This window comes from Netta rufina, assembly GCF_964035555.1.
Source record: "Netta rufina genome assembly, chromosome: W".
Classification (NCBI taxonomy): domain Eukaryota; kingdom Metazoa; phylum Chordata; class Aves; order Anseriformes; family Anatidae; genus Netta; species Netta rufina.
The window spans coordinates 2,045,540-2,060,459 of record NC_140139.1 but is presented as its reverse complement, the minus strand read 5'-3'; the positions used below and the strand labels follow the sequence as shown (position 1 = coordinate 2,060,459).

Genomic DNA, 14,920 nt, shown 5'->3' with positions numbered 1-14,920 from the left:
CCCTTAATTTTACTACAGCCCCCATGTCCGCTCCAGACAGGCAAAGAAAAGCCAGCAGAACATCAGCAAAATGTTCTTCCTGAGAAGAACAAATCAAATAATGTCTGCGCCTTACCCTTCTTACAGACAGCTCCAGTTCAGCTCATCCAGTGATCCCATAAGCCGCAGGAAAGACCTCGTCATCCCACCGGTCTCGAAGAGGAACTGTGGAAAAGCTGGAGACAAAATCAGATTGCTCATCGCTTCCACACGGCTTCTGCTGGATCAGGTGTTGCGTAGAAAACTGCATCTATTTATCTCATTGGTATTTATTAAAGAAATACTGATGACAAACGCTCCTGATCAGTTCCAGGGGTATAATTAGGCTCCCTGATAAGGCAGACAAATTTGTGTGGAAAAAAAAAAAATAAGCCCTGCAGAATACTATTCCACATCCACTCTGTTGTGGAGCATGTTTTTGCCACAGCCACTCCCGTTGCAAATCCTTTCCTACCTTCGTTGCCTGGAGTTAATTAACAGCGAAGCTCGGGCTGCGCGTTTTGAGCAGTCACGTACCCAACAATGGCTTCATTGAGGATGGAGATTAAAAATAAATACAACACTTGCTCCGGTGTAAGTCGTTAGCAGCCTCCGCCAAAAGATATAACACTGTCAACACCAACCTCCCGAGGGCAGAAAATATTCTGCTGGCAGCACAGCCCCGGCGAGAGCACCCGAGGGGCTGCAGGAGCCTCACACACACGTTTCGGGGTGATGGAGCAGAAAAGTGTTGGAAGAGAAGCAGTGGCAGCGCTGTTGCCTGGACTATTTTAATTTGGGAGCAGGGAGGACCTCAGGTCTACCCAGCCTTGAATTTCCCAGGGCTTTTGTATGTGTTGCAGCAGGAGTTTGGTTATTCTCGCCCTCTGACACGCTCTCAAAACCAACCAGGCTAATGAACTCCAGCGTTTTCAGAGGCTGGCACGTTCTCCGTCTCCCCACCTCCGATAAAAAAAAGGACAAAAACCCAAACAGCACAACCAAAACCTCCTCACCTTCCTCTACGCAAATCCCCCAGGTGCTACGATGTGAGGGAATGGACCTGGAGGCACCAGGGTGGGCGAAAAGGGCAAAGGTTTCCAACCCCAGAGCATTTCCTTCGTGCAGCATCACCTCTCCTCTCCTTTTAAAGAAGAGCTTTCACGCCTGTGGAATCTGAAGAATTTCGCCATCAGCTCCCATAATTTTCGTGAGGCGAGACATATCGCGGTGCTAATTGCCCTTTTTGATCAGCGATCCCACACGGGAGAAGAGTCATGGGAGATGATAGATCTGCATTTTTGGATGTCTTCGGCTCCAGACGGTGCCTTTCTCAACGGCAAATGACAAAAAAAAATAGCCAACTAGAACAGATTGTGAATAATGGGGGGAAATAAAGAGGAACTGGGTAACTTTTCCTTGGTTGGAGAGGCCTTTGGCAGAGTGAACCAGGTTTCAGAGGGGAGCAGCACTTGGTAAGAAGGACTCGCTGAGGCATGGCCTCTTCTTTTTCAGAGAAAGAGAAACCTCAAAGAATCCCATCGAGCTCTTCCTGCTGTGCTAGCCAGCCCTGATCCTACTCGGGGGACAGCTTTGTCCCTCTCCAGTTGTGTCGGGTTATTTGTCATCGCGGCAGAGGGGAGTTCTCAGAAATCACCCGGTGCTTTAATCCCCTGCAGCGTCTCTCTGAGTTTATTCCTCCTCTTTCTGAGAGCTGGGCAAGTGTGAGAACAGCCTGTGGCCCGGGCATGCCAATGAAGCCCTCGGGGGAACAGAAAAGCCTCCGAGTAAAGCACTTAGCCCACAATATCCATAGAAAGGCACTTAGCTGGAAGTCCGCAGGGCTCGGGTCGGTCAGAAGGGAGTCTCCGTGCCAAGGATGACCACGGGGTTTGGTTTGTAGGGGATGCAGCGCCTCGGGGCAGCAGGTCCCAGCACAAATCCGTCTCTCCATAAGGACAACGCGTTCTGAAAAAAAGAAAAGAAAAAGAAAAGCGGCTGTTTACGAAATCAGATCCATTCTGGTGAGAGGCTCGGCTCCCAGCTTTGAGAAAAACACGCGGCTGTGTCCCTACAGCATCACTGCCACGATGTCCGTGTCGGAGCAGGATGCTGGAGGGCCTTAGCTCAGCAGTAAATCCCTTCAGAAATTCAGGATGTGATTCCCTGTATGTACAACACGACGTTTTCTACCCCAGTATTGACAAACTGAGCAAAGGGAAGGGCGACGACACCTTAATTTAGAGGTTTTTTTTCCTCCGTTCTTAGAGCTGAGCAACGTAAAGCTCGTTTCCTTAGCAGCCTGTGTTGTAGGGTTTCCCTTCCACCCTACAGCTCCGGGTAGACACCTTGCCATAACTTTTATGCTTATGAAATTGTTCCAACAACCTCTGCAGCTCGGCTCTCCCTCGAACAAAGCGTTCTCTGTGGGGCTCTGAATAGAAAACATCAGCCCATGGTGATAGGGCTCCATTTAGCGCCCAGCCCTAGGCATGGGATAAAAGTGCTTTTCAACGTGTACTGGGGAAAGAAAAAAAAAAAAATGGCTTTTAACGCTCACACAGCACTCCTTTTAAAATGCTAACGCCACTTAAAGCCATTGATAAGAAGAAGTTGGGCTAATCTTAGCGAGAGGTTCCCATGACCTTTGAGCGCGCGCAACGCTGCAACTCTTCGTAAAATTATCTTTGCAGGGAAAACAATGTAAAATTTACCAAAAGGCCTCGGAGCAGACAAACGACTGCTTGTTAGGGACCCAAAGCATAAGAGGAGGTGTTGGTAGGAACCTGGTGCTGAGGCTAGCACAAGCCGGAGTGATTAATAACGAAGGGCGAAAGAAAAGCAAGTCAAAGGCATCAGCAGGGATTTCAGGCACCTGGGGAACTCCCTGCCCTGTGATATCTTCTGCAAGTGAAGCAGCAGGGGTAGAGACGGTGATTCTCTTCACTTTCTTAGCAAGAACAACAACAAAAAAACTCATATAAAGGTTTTAAACCTCTTTTTTTAGGAAGCAAACCTGTGAAAGTTTGCAAGAATCAGTGGGTTAGGTGCTATGAAATGAATCCTTAAGCAAACTCACGTAAACCAGCAGCAGCATGGTCTGAAGGAAGGCTGAATCAGAGCAGAGAAAGACAAAGGGAGGTTTCTCCTTCCCTGTGTCTCTGTGTACAGTAAACTGTGCTTGCCAAGAAGCTGCTCGGCACCCCTGCCAAACAAAGCTTTGCGCCTGCATGTCACAGCCGGCCAGGCAGACTGAAATCCCCAGGAACTATGACAGCTGGATTCAAAGAGGGATCCTGGCCGAGCAAACGGCTCCGAACGGTGCCGGATGGTAAGAGAAAAACTTGGAGGGCCTGGGAGATCATCCTGAGGTGGAAAACGAAATCGAAACAGGTCTTGTGGCGCCGGAAGAAGCACGCTTTTGAAACGTGTCGTCTCGTGCCACTCTTTGGGGGGAGTAACGCTGGAAAAGCTGGAAAAGTCATCGGTTTTCTGGTGCACAGCTTCAGAGCCAGACCTTTTCCGCGCATAAACGATAGGAGAAGCCCTTCAGCCTTTTCATGGCGTGGAAAAAAAAAAATAAAAATAAAAAACTCAAGCTCCCGAGGCCGCACCTTTGGCTGCCATTGCAGGATGGTGCTCGGCCACGTGCTCGGAGCAGCCTGGCTCTGCTGTTTGCCCCTGGCCATTGCTCCACATGGGCCAGCGCGTGTCCTGATGTGATCTCTCTCCAGTTTTCCCTGTTAAAAACAAGAAAAAAAACAGAACAGATTCGTTACAGGGTGGTTTTAGCACAGAGGTTGCCCCCAGCACAAGTACGGGGTTAGCACTGGTACCCTTTGGAAGACCCTCCAGAAGCCTAACTTCCTTAGGATATATTTAAACATTTCTTAAACTAAAACTTATTTCCTCTTACGCTGATGTGTGTGCAAACACATGCAAAAAAAACCCTAGATTCCTTCATTTTCCTCAAGCCTTGGAGATGACAGTGATTTTCTATAGGCTGTCTTTTTAAGATTTGTTGTGTTGTTTTTTTTTTTAATGTGGCCATTATGAGACAGAACCTGCAGTTTTGACTCAAGTAAAGCTCTTTTTCTGCCGTCAGTGAGCAGTTTTTTCCCAGTAAAAGCCATCATTATTTTTTTACTAGTGACAGCTGTCGTCCTGGACTCAGCTCGGCGGCAGCACCCGCTTTCCTCATCACATGTGCCTGGTACAAGCTTCGCGTTTGGAAACCAGGCAGAGCACAGACCTTTGGGTTTCTTCTTTGAACCAGGTGCAGCTTGAGGCATCCCCGGCCCTCAGGGATGAGCAGGGCACGAGTCTGGCCCCCTGCTTTTGGTAATACCTCGGTGATTTCTGGCATCACAGCATCGCCGTGCTCATCGATGGAGAGGAAGAGCAGACCCCAAACCATGGCCTGGGTGCCTTGAGCACTTGAACATCAACCCTCCTGTGCCCCCACCCTTGTCAGTGGGATTTGGGTTCCTAAATACCTTGGAAACTCAGAAAAAAAAAGTGATTTTGTGCTGCCCTTCAGCGTGCGGAGGAGATTTGCAACGCCAGACACTTCAGCTTCCTACAATCAGCCTCAAGGCTTCTTTGTCTCCCACGACTTATTCGTAATTACTCAAGCTGCTAATTTTACTCTCATGGAAATGGCGCTGGGATGCAAAGCTATGCAGATAGGGGATAATGGATGGCAGGAGGAAAGAATGAAGCTTGCCGGGCGCAAGAATGGTGCTGGGTGCTGAGCAGCTTCCAGCAACCAGCAAAGCTTTGGGGAAGTCCCGAGAAATTGAGGTGGAAGGGTGAAACTTTCCTTATCAGCTGGAAAAAAAAATCCCTCCTGGTGCCACAGGGCTCCCCACTTGAGCACCACAAGTGGCCCTGGTAGCACCGGGGGTTGAAGTTCAGCCACCCCAAAGGCAGAGCCCTCGGAAACCCTGACCCAGCCACCTCCAAAGGTCTTTCTGCCTTCATTTCCTCCGCAGGCAAACTCCAAACGCCGCCTTTAAGCTCGTATTTTTGTCACCACCTCTCCACCTGGCAGCTGAGTGGCCACGTCCAGGGACTCCACGGAGCTGAGCACTCAACCACCGGGTTCTCTCTTGATTTTGGATGCACATCAATGCGAGCGGATGCACGCAGTAATTATCAGGAGGTTCTCTCAGACATTTCTATGTCAGTGCCTGTATTTACCCACATAACCAGCACTTGGTTTCCATCTTAATCCTCATTAATAAAAGGAGTTTACACTCAGGGTGCATCCATCAGCTCCCTGGCTGGCCACACCGTACATTTTGCATGCCATAAAGATGTCAGGAGAGGACAAGACCGGATTTCCACAGAAAGCTGATGCTGTCGCTTGCCTCGCATAACGTGAAGAAGTGCTGAAAAGCAAAATGCAGCCTTTAAAAAAAAAAGAACCAACTATCAGAAGTTCAACGAATTCAGGAAGTTAATAGACTTCAGCACTAATTTGCCCGACAGTAAACCTTCATTTACGAACCACAGATGTGGGCTGAGGTTTTCACGTGGCTCTTAATCTTTAATGTTATGCGTCTGAACCCTACGGCCAGCATTTTCAACCTTTATTATTTCCTGGGCCTCTGACTTTTTTTCCACAGAGGGTTTGCCCACGTGTGCAGGAACGTTGGTGGCTCGTTGGCGTTCCCTGGCAAGGTACCCGTGGACTTCTGCAGCCCCACAGACCCATGACCGGGTTTTGCTCCGGATTTCTTCTTACAGAAGAGAGAAAACCACAAAGATTTGGGATCTGTCTTAGTTAATGGATACGAGAGAAGAAGATGTTGACCTCTAAGAGTTCAAGAGAGAAATTCCAGCTGCTTCTATCCAGAAGAAAGAGCAGCCAAGTGCCAGCCAACGTGCTGAGCCAGCTAAGGACGATCTCTGTAATTACAGATAATCTTAAGAAGGCATTTTCTGGTTTTATCTTCCTTTATCTTTGTTCCTTTGCTCCAAATCTATGTTTTCAGTACTCTTTCATCTTCCCGTCTCGTCTAGCAGGACGGCTGGGGGAGCACGAGCCGAGACACAACAAGGTGTTCTCCTCCCCGGCTGTGGAGACCCTTCAGACAGGGATATAGGGACACGGCGACCCAGCTCTGGCACCCCAAAGTGCTGCTCCAGCGGGCAGAGAGGTTTTCTTTGGGTCAGACAGGGCTTGGTCACGAGCTGGCAATGGTCCTACGCAGGAGAAGCATCTCCTTTGAGCAAAATCTTAAGAAAAGTCTGATCTACAAAGCAGAGATGGATGGGAGAAGGTAGATGGGGGTGTGCATGAAGCCACAGTCTCTAAAAAATGTGCAGTGACCACCTGAAATATCAACTCACCCACACCTTGCTGTTCTTCTTGGCCTCGGTACCTCACCGAAACTCTTGGGGCAAGGGATATCCGAAGTCAAATAACAGCCTGTGTGGCGTGACACCAGCTGGTGCTGTTCAGAACATTCAGAACCGTTTTGATGCTAATTTGGTTTCGGTTTTCCCACCGCCTTGTCTCAGTTTTAGCCATCTCTATCTCTATTTTGCCATATAAGTTCTTTCAGCTCTGCCAAGCCACAACGGGCAACTTTCCGTATGAGTTCCTAATTTATCATACGGTCAGAAAAAGTCACATTTTGAGTCTTCAGACACAATTTTGTGAGTCAGCACGCTCTCAGGCAGGAGCTCGGCGTGTCTATCCGATCACAATTTTCACCAGCCCCTACGACGCGTTGGGTTGCAGCTACACGAACTGGTGCCTCGTAAGAGAACAGAATAATTTCTTGAGTCTCCACCAGGTAAATAGTGTAAACAGTGGTTTTAACATGTCCAATATATTTTGGAAGCAGAATTATAGCCAAGTAATAAACCGAGGCACTTCCAAAGCCAGTCAAATGTACTGAAAACCAAAACACTTCCATACCTGCTCGACCAAGAAGGCACAAAATTACTAACTGCTCTGCCTGGGGCTGCGGTTTTCCCCTCCTGGGAGGACATCAGCACAGGCTCGCAGTTCCACATGGAAACCACATGCACTTGTTACGGTTGTACGCACTGAAAATCATCAGCACCGCATTAGGCTTTCACAAAGCTGGAAACGCGCCCGGAGCAACTCCACGATCCTTCAGCAGGCATCAGAGAGACGAAAAAAACTTCTCTGTCTCCATCGTACGTCTTCTTCGTATCTGTTAAACTAAAAGCAAAGCCAGGTGGTGCAATTCTGCTTACCTGAGCCTTGCACATCTGGAGCAAACTTACCTTTTTTGAGTAAAAGCTTAATACCTGAGCTTCCGTGGTCAAGCCACAGCGATTTTAGCCAGTTTTCTGCGCTGGGAAGAAAAGGGAAGTGATTAATTTCTGGTTAATTTAGTAAGAGAATAAATTATTTTAATCAGTGCTAAGGGTGACAGTGAATTCCAACGCTCCTACAGGAGAGAGGTGAGGAGGGACAGCTTCAGGTGACACCTTCACTTCTGGAAACGTCCACGTCCAAGCAAATGGTTGACATCCACGCCTAAGCCATGGCTGGAAAATTGGCACCACCGAGTACCGAGCTCGAGAGGCCAAGGGAGAGCCTCTCCTACAGCTGTATTTGGGGCCGCTGATATAAAACACAGTTGCATAAGTTGCGACAGCTGCCAGAGAAACAACATCAGGCTGATAGCAAGTGTCATGAGGAAGCAGAGACCTCGTGGCACATCCAAACCCTGCGGCTTCCTAGCCTGGCTAACCTCGTGTCCAAATCCACACAGCATTTCTGAGCACAAAAGCTCTTGCTGTCCAGTTTTAATATCTGGCCTTGCTCCCTTTTGGACCCTGTCCTAGTCTGGAAACCCTCCTGGTCCCTGGTGTAGTCTGTGTCCATAACCTAACCTCACAAGAAACCCCGAGCACTTGAAGCAAGCTGAACAAATATTTGAACGAGGCGGCAACGGGGTGTCTGCAGAGCTGCCTTCTGACCTGCTTGTGCTTTCCCAGCTCTCCAGGCATCTTGTTTTGAAGAGGCTTCTGCTTCCAGAGCCCTGAAGGGTTTCTGAAAAATCCCCCTTAGGACTGAAGCCTCAGAAGCCCCTGAACTCTTGTGCAATGGGCTACTGACCGAGTTCAGGACCTCGAGGCACCGCTGCAACAGATTATTTTCTTTCCGACTGCCTTTCTCCTTCCATCGTATTTTTGCCTAGAAAAAAAAAATACAGAAAATCACAGAAAAACAGAAGGAACTACCAGGAAACAAATTTTGCATTTTCGCTTTCAGACTCTTCAGTTCAAAGGCTGCTTTCCTAGGAAATAATTGCTCCCCCACCAAAAAAACAGCATCGACAGCGCTTCTTTTTCTAGGGAATTGTTTTCACCTCAGTGCTGATGCCTACAAAAATGAGAAGCTAACAGCACCGAGGAACGGTTCTGTCTCTATAAAGCGTTAAAAAAAAAAAAAAAAAAAAAAAAGATTTTGAATATTTTACCAGGGTTTTCTTTGAGCAGCAGCAGCTGATGGCAGCGAACGAAATTCCCCAGCTAACGTTTCAAGGAAACGAGAAGTGCCTCAGCCCGTGATGAAAACGTCTTCTGTCAGTGCCGAGCGAGCGTGCACATATCTGCTGAGTTCATTCTGCAGAAATCCCCCTCTAAAGTGGTCCGAAGCTTTCTCAGAAGACGGATCCCTGAGAATTTCTCTGAAGCGAGACATCTCTCGGTGCCAGAAGTGTAAATTTGATGAAAAAAAAAAAAAAATAGAGTTTTCCAGTATTTAGAGAAAGTTTTCTCAGTGAGGTTTTCTTTTAAATGCTTACGGAGGGTTCCCCCTTCCCCAGCCCCTCTGAAGGGATCCCACAGATCCGTCCCAGCAGGATGGGACACTCAAAGGGCCAGTCCGTTCCCCCAGCACTCACCTTACACCAAAAAAATGTGTGAAATAATTTGTGAAAACTCGAAATTTGGATGAATTTCGGCCAGAAGGAATTGTTTGTCTACAAACTCTAGGATGAGCCTTCCGTCAGCGACCTTACAGGTATTTTCTAGTCTATCTCCTTTTCATACAGAAGCCCGAAAAGCCCAGCCTATATGGCTGAGACCAGCTGCACTTCGCTCCTTCACGAGAAGCTGAAGGGATGAGAACAGCCTCACCAACACACAGATTTCATGGGAAATGACTTATTTCACGGGAAATGACTTAATTCGGTGCTGGTAAAGCTCTGGGTAACACTCAGCCCGGCACAGCAGCAGCAGCAAGCAGGTGGATGGGGTCCTTCAGGTCCTGAGGAACAGCAAGATTTTTTTGCCTCTCCTCAAGCCTCATTCCCCAAATACCAGCGAGTGATTTGCTTGCAGAAATATTCAGCTCTGTCCGGGACTGCCCTTCCTGAAGCCGGTGCAGGACTATTTACCTGGGCAGAGCTGAGAAATCCCTTTTCCTCCTCTTCTGGGGGAGGAGGCAAGCTGAAAGCTGTTTTGACTCTTTGCAGAGCCATGTAGGGGGCCACCAGCCACCCAACTGCCCCGTAACATCTTTTTCCTAGGGCTTTCCTCACCTCCGGTTCTGGGACAAATCCCGCACAGCAGGAGGGACAAGGAGAGCAATGGGAAACAAACACCTCCCAGGTCTGGCAGCCCCGCAGCTGATAATGAGAAACACTTTCTCTTAACAAGGCTTTCAGAGACAGAAACATTAAAAAAAAATATATTAGAAATCGTGACAAACGGTGCCAACACAAGGATTGTGGAAATTTGATTTTGTTTCAGTGAGTCGATCCCTCCGGGGAGGGCAGGGGCGTGCTTCCAAGGCAGAGAGCAAACATTTTTGCCAGGAGGGATGCACAGAGGTGGGTGATGCTCCAGGGAAGCCCAGGCTAAGCTGTCAGGGGCTATTCACAGCCCGCAGAGCATTCCCAGCCTTGGATTTCACCCAGGAAAGCAGCACCTCGTGTCTCCAGCACGGTTAAGTAATTTTTTTCCTTCTTATTTCCTCCCCCACACCACGCACCGGCAGCCCCTGCCCCGTCTCCCGTTTGCACAGGAGCTGAAGCCAGCAGAGAAGCGAAGGCGCTGTATTAATCACCTTCTTTTATGTGGGTTTTGAATGAGCTCCCCGACCGCAAAAACTTGAAACTCGACTGAATGTGACTCACTCCCAGAGCCGGCGTTCATTGGCCCGCAAACTCTCCTGATTTCGCCCCGTCCGAGTCCCGTTCCTATTGGAAGAGAGGCCCTGAGGTGTTACCTCTGCTGTAAGCAAATGTCACTGACTCGCAGTAACCCCGGAGGCCGGTATCACCCCATCACCCCATCAGCTCCTAGCCTGCCCTCCAAATCCCTCATTCATCCCCCAGCAGCCCCGCGGCAAGCACGGAGCAGAGCTGGCAAAGCTCTTGCAGAAATTCCCCCCCCCCAGGGTACGGACACGCTTCCTCCTTTTCTGGGGCCGGCGTATTTCTCAGAGCGAGGCTATCTACAAATCTGGGAAAAAAATAAAAAAATAAAAATCCTCCTCAAACCTATTAAATGTCCAGATTTGCCACGGTGCGCTCACAAAAAAAAAAAAAAATAAAAAAAATAAAAAGAGGATTTTTGATGAAAAGCCTCAATCTGTTTCGAATTAGCATCAGAGCCCGCTCCGGAGCTGTTCTCTGACCTGGAGAAGAGCGCTGGAGATAAAGGCAGCCCAGATAGAGATGGATGGATTTGAGAAACATTTCTAGAGTCAAACACGGGCTTGGGAAGCGATTCATAAAAGGAAAGCGGATCCATATGGATGCTGTACAGCTCAGCACTGGCGATTTAAGGCAAGCCATAGGTCGTAAAACGTGAAAATATATTGAAATGCTGTGATGTGCACAGATTGCTTAGGCTGCTGCTCTTCTGCCTCTCCCAGAGCTACGACCAGACAGAGGAGCCCAGGTCAGGCCAATGTCATTCTGCACCTGCAAGCCACGGAGCAGATCAGAGGCTCATGAAAGGGGCAAAACTGTGATCTGTGTGCTGTAGTTATACACCACATCCCTCTCAAACCCAGCAAAGCAGAAAGGAGAGGCTTCCCAGTTGCAAGGAACCCCAAAACGTCCGATTTCACAGCTCAGTTTCTGAAAAGAAAACTTTTGGTAAAAGTTTGACCCTTTACTTAAGCTTCAGATGGCAACAGATGAGATGAACACGCTGTCCCAGGGCCTGCATGTACCTTGTTAATTCAGTTGTTAAAAAAACAAGTGAAGTCTGAAGCTTACGTTTTAGGGAAGGAAAGCACTGTGTCTTTGCAGCAATTCAAGTTAAATAGTAACTAGCCTGAAAGCTTCCTCCCTTCCTTTGGGACCTTTCTCCAGCCACTGCAGCATTCACGGTCTGTGCAAGGTTCCAGGGTGAGGCTGCACGAAAGGAGGACGTTTTTGCCTTTTCTGAAAGTAAATTAAACAATTTTGTTAACAAATTAAAGAATTTTGTTAAAGCCTGACGGTCTAAATTACAGCAGATGACATTAGGTAATGCTTCTTTCTGGGGAGACAACTTTTCTCTCCCCCTCTCCCCACTTTATTCCAGACACACTCTGAAACACAACTAAAATCCTAAAACTTTTAACTTTTGACATGCTTCTCGAAAGCCTTCAGGATCCTGGTGTATCATCCTGATTACTCAAGTTAATACATTTTTTCCCAGGCATCTCAACTGAGTCGATTTCCTCCCTCCTCTGCAACCAGAAGGAAGATGGTACCAGGGGTCAAAGAGGAGCAGAAAGTCCCAAGGATGGGTGGATGGAGAAGAAAAGGATGTCTCCACTCTAGCTCTCTGCTTTGAGTAGGATGGGACATTCACGATACATGACAGACTTGATATCACATGGGAAAGGTCACTCACGTCCCTGGTTTTCCCATTCTGCATTTGCACAAGGCTTCCAAGCTTCTGAGCGAGCTGTGACCATGTCACTTCTTGCAAACTGCAGTCCTATACTGACATCTTTTGCAAACACCCACTTCATTCCACAAATGTCATTAAAAAATAAAAAAAAAACACATTAAACTAACTGAGAGTAATTTAATTGAGAGGTCAGTGGGGTGGCAGAGCACGCACATGGCTATTTTTCCAACTACTCACACGCTGGAGAAAATCCCTGTTTACCCCGTATCAGCAAGCCTCATCCATTAAAAAAGACCAAAAATAACCAGACGAAAATAGAAACATACTCATTTGCTCATCACGACGTTAGGGTCAGTCCCTATCCTCTTGAGCTCTTTGTCATCAACCTTGCAGAAGCCAAACGTGTCTGCAAGATGTGATTGCAGTCATCTGCATGTGATTAGCAGTTGGGCAATGCCGGGAGCCATCACGATACCTCATCCAGCACGTGTTTGAGAGCCTTGAACGCTGGTCAGTGTTCCCCAGTTGCCATCAGCCCATGGCGAGGAGATGCAGCAAGGCAGCTCCTGCACCTCGAAGTCTAACTACCTCCTTAGGAGCTAATACAAAAAAAAAATACAAAACCGAAACAAACCTTTTTTTTATCTTAAATGGAAGTACCTTATCACTGATTACCAGCGCTATCTTCTCGGGCCATTCCCTGGCTTTGATTTGCTGTAATTCACCTGCGAGATAAGTCGGTCAGGGAGCTGAATCAGCTAAAAGGTATTATACACCCATGTGCTTTTGGGAAAAAAACGAAACGCAGGTGTCTCAACCAAGGTCAGGCTTTCCAGCATGCACAGATACCATAAGGCTATCGGGCTCCTGAAGGCAGTGTGCACTGCAGGCTTTCCTAGAAGCCTTCTCCTTGAATTTGGTTGCCGGGCCATGGCTATTTATAGCTGTTCAATAGGAGACAGATAGAAGCAGGAAAGCGCAGTCTGGATTTCATCCTGACCAAGCACGCCGCGTTACCACAAGCTTTGCCTGCTCGGTTCACTTCAGAGAGGCTGCGAGGGAGCGATGTGCTTCAACACAGGCAGTGGTTTTTTCATAAAAAGCAAGTATTTCAAGGAAACCTTCCAAGGCAGCGAGCTGGACATGCCAAAACATGAGGCGCGCTGGACACCGCTCCCCGCTGCGGCCTGCCAGCTCGCTCCTTCTCCAGCCAGCTGTTTTACGAGATGACAAGTTTTTCCAGGCACCAGGCTCGAATTTAGGAGCAGCGGTCAAGCAGGCAGCGAGACACACAGCTGGTTTCATTGTCAGGACAGCAGCAGACACACATCTTCCTGCCCACAGAGGCTCGGGACCCACGCTGTCTGGGCCTCAGGTCTCCCCATTGACTCAGACCAATCGGCCTCGTTCCTAGAAAAAAAAAATAATAATAATAATGAACTTTGATGGGATTCAGGAAGGAAGAGCCCACCCCAGAGCTTGAGAACTGTAAATAAAGGTACAAGAGGGAAGAAATCCTGCTGATCTAGGTGCATTTTTCTACCAGCCCACCACCGCACAGCAGCTCTGAGGGAACTCCCCTCTGCCTCAGGATGGACCCTTTCATCCCTCCCACCACGTCCACCACCCCAAATATTGACTTGTTCCTCAGGTGTGGCTGACTCCTGGCCTCTCTGGAGAGCCACCACGTGCTCCAAGAGCCGTTGGTGACCGTTGCTTTCCAGTCATTATGCTGGCAATAAAAACGGAGAAAGCCCATAAAAGCTGAGGGGAAAAAAAATCCACCTCGAGTGCTGGCTCAGCCCAGGAAGGGGCAGGAGTTATATCGGGCTCAGATCTCGGCCCAGGCTCGCTGCCAGGCACAAAAAGCTTCCTGCAGAGCTGGTGTGGAGATAAAACTTTGTCATGGCTTGGGCCTGGGTCTAAACTACCTCCAAAGGTGCCTCAGAAACCCCTGTGCACTGATAGGGGATCATGGCTGGCGTGAGGTGGGCCAGGCAGCCAAGTGTCTTCAGGCCCGAGTTAGGCAGCAGCTTGTGGGGGCTGAAACTTGTAGGATTAGGCTCTGAAGTTCACCCAGATCCCATCACAGATCCCATTGTGGTGGGTCACTCTCTGGAGCAGGACAACTTCAGGCTGACCAGCGTGTGAGCTACAAAAATCGGTCTCCACCTCCAGCACCCAGCCATTTCCTCCCCTCAAGCCAGGGACCTAAGCCGGGTGCCTCAGTTTCCCCGCCTGCTACGGGAGCCCAGAAATCTTCTGGCGAGAGTACTGCCACGTGTGAGAAGCAGGGATCGTCGCAGCGTAAATATAATCAGTGTAAATAAAATCATTTCTCGTATCACTCGTGGCTTGCTTCCTCTGGTTGGCAGGAGGTGGAGCCTCACCGCGGGGAGCCCCGCTCACGCCACTGCTGTTCTGGGACACGTTGTTCGATTCGCACCAGCCTCCTACATCGTGTTTCTTTCAGGACTGCAACAAAAAAAAGAGCGTGGGAAGCACGGAGGGACCAACCCACTGATCTACGGCGCTCCGAAAAATCCCGTCGTGCTTGCTCCTTTCTCCCTTGCCTCTGCTCCTTTGTAGTCGTGACCTCCCCCCTGACGAGGCCAAACTTCTCCTTGATGGTATTTCAGAGCTGACCAGGGCACTGCATGAAGAATTAGCCAGAACACCGCATGCTTTGTTAAAACACTGATTTTGACGTCTGTAAATGGGGCAAGGTTCCTGCTCAAACCCCTACACCCATCAGCAGGTACGGACCAAGCGCACGTTCCTGTGTAACCCAGGCTGCATTCCTCCACCCCAGCCTTCCCAGAGAAATTTAATTGTGTAAAGTGAAAAATCAAACCATATTTTGCAGGGCAAGGACTCCTTTCATCCCTTCCAGCAGGCACGGGGTTTTCATGCTGTCTCTTCTTACTGCCAAGGATCCCAAACAAGGCCCAACACCCCACAGCACAAGCTGGCAGTAGCTCCAGACCCCCCGAATCTCATTGCTCTGTTTTCCCTGATGTTCCTTGGTCCCTTACCTTTTCAGAGGTGACAT

The 14,920-nt window shown here is 48.8% G+C and overlaps 2 long non-coding RNA genes across 2 annotated transcripts in view; both read right to left on the bottom strand.

Moving 5' to 3' along the window:
* Nucleotides 1–3,819, bottom strand: part of LOC311220794 — a 40,131-nt gene extending 36,312 nt beyond the window's left edge. The window contains exons 1-3 of the long non-coding RNA XR_014619253.1: nt 3,098–3,819; nt 1,035–1,986; nt 116–215 (exon numbers count right to left, since the gene is read on the bottom strand). This is a non-coding gene — a long non-coding RNA (uncharacterized lncRNA). The remainder of the gene's footprint in view (nt 1–115; nt 216–1,034; nt 1,987–3,097) is intronic.
* Nucleotides 3,820–8,005: 4,186 nt separating this feature from the next.
* On the bottom strand, nt 8,006–13,370 carry LOC311220796. Its single transcript, XR_014619255.1, has 4 exons — nt 12,195–13,370; nt 11,244–11,411; nt 8,490–10,214; nt 8,006–8,203 (listed from the first exon to the last, which is right to left on the bottom strand). It is a non-coding gene; the product is annotated as an uncharacterized lncRNA (long non-coding RNA).
* Between the last annotated feature and the right edge of the window lie 1,550 nt (nt 13,371–14,920).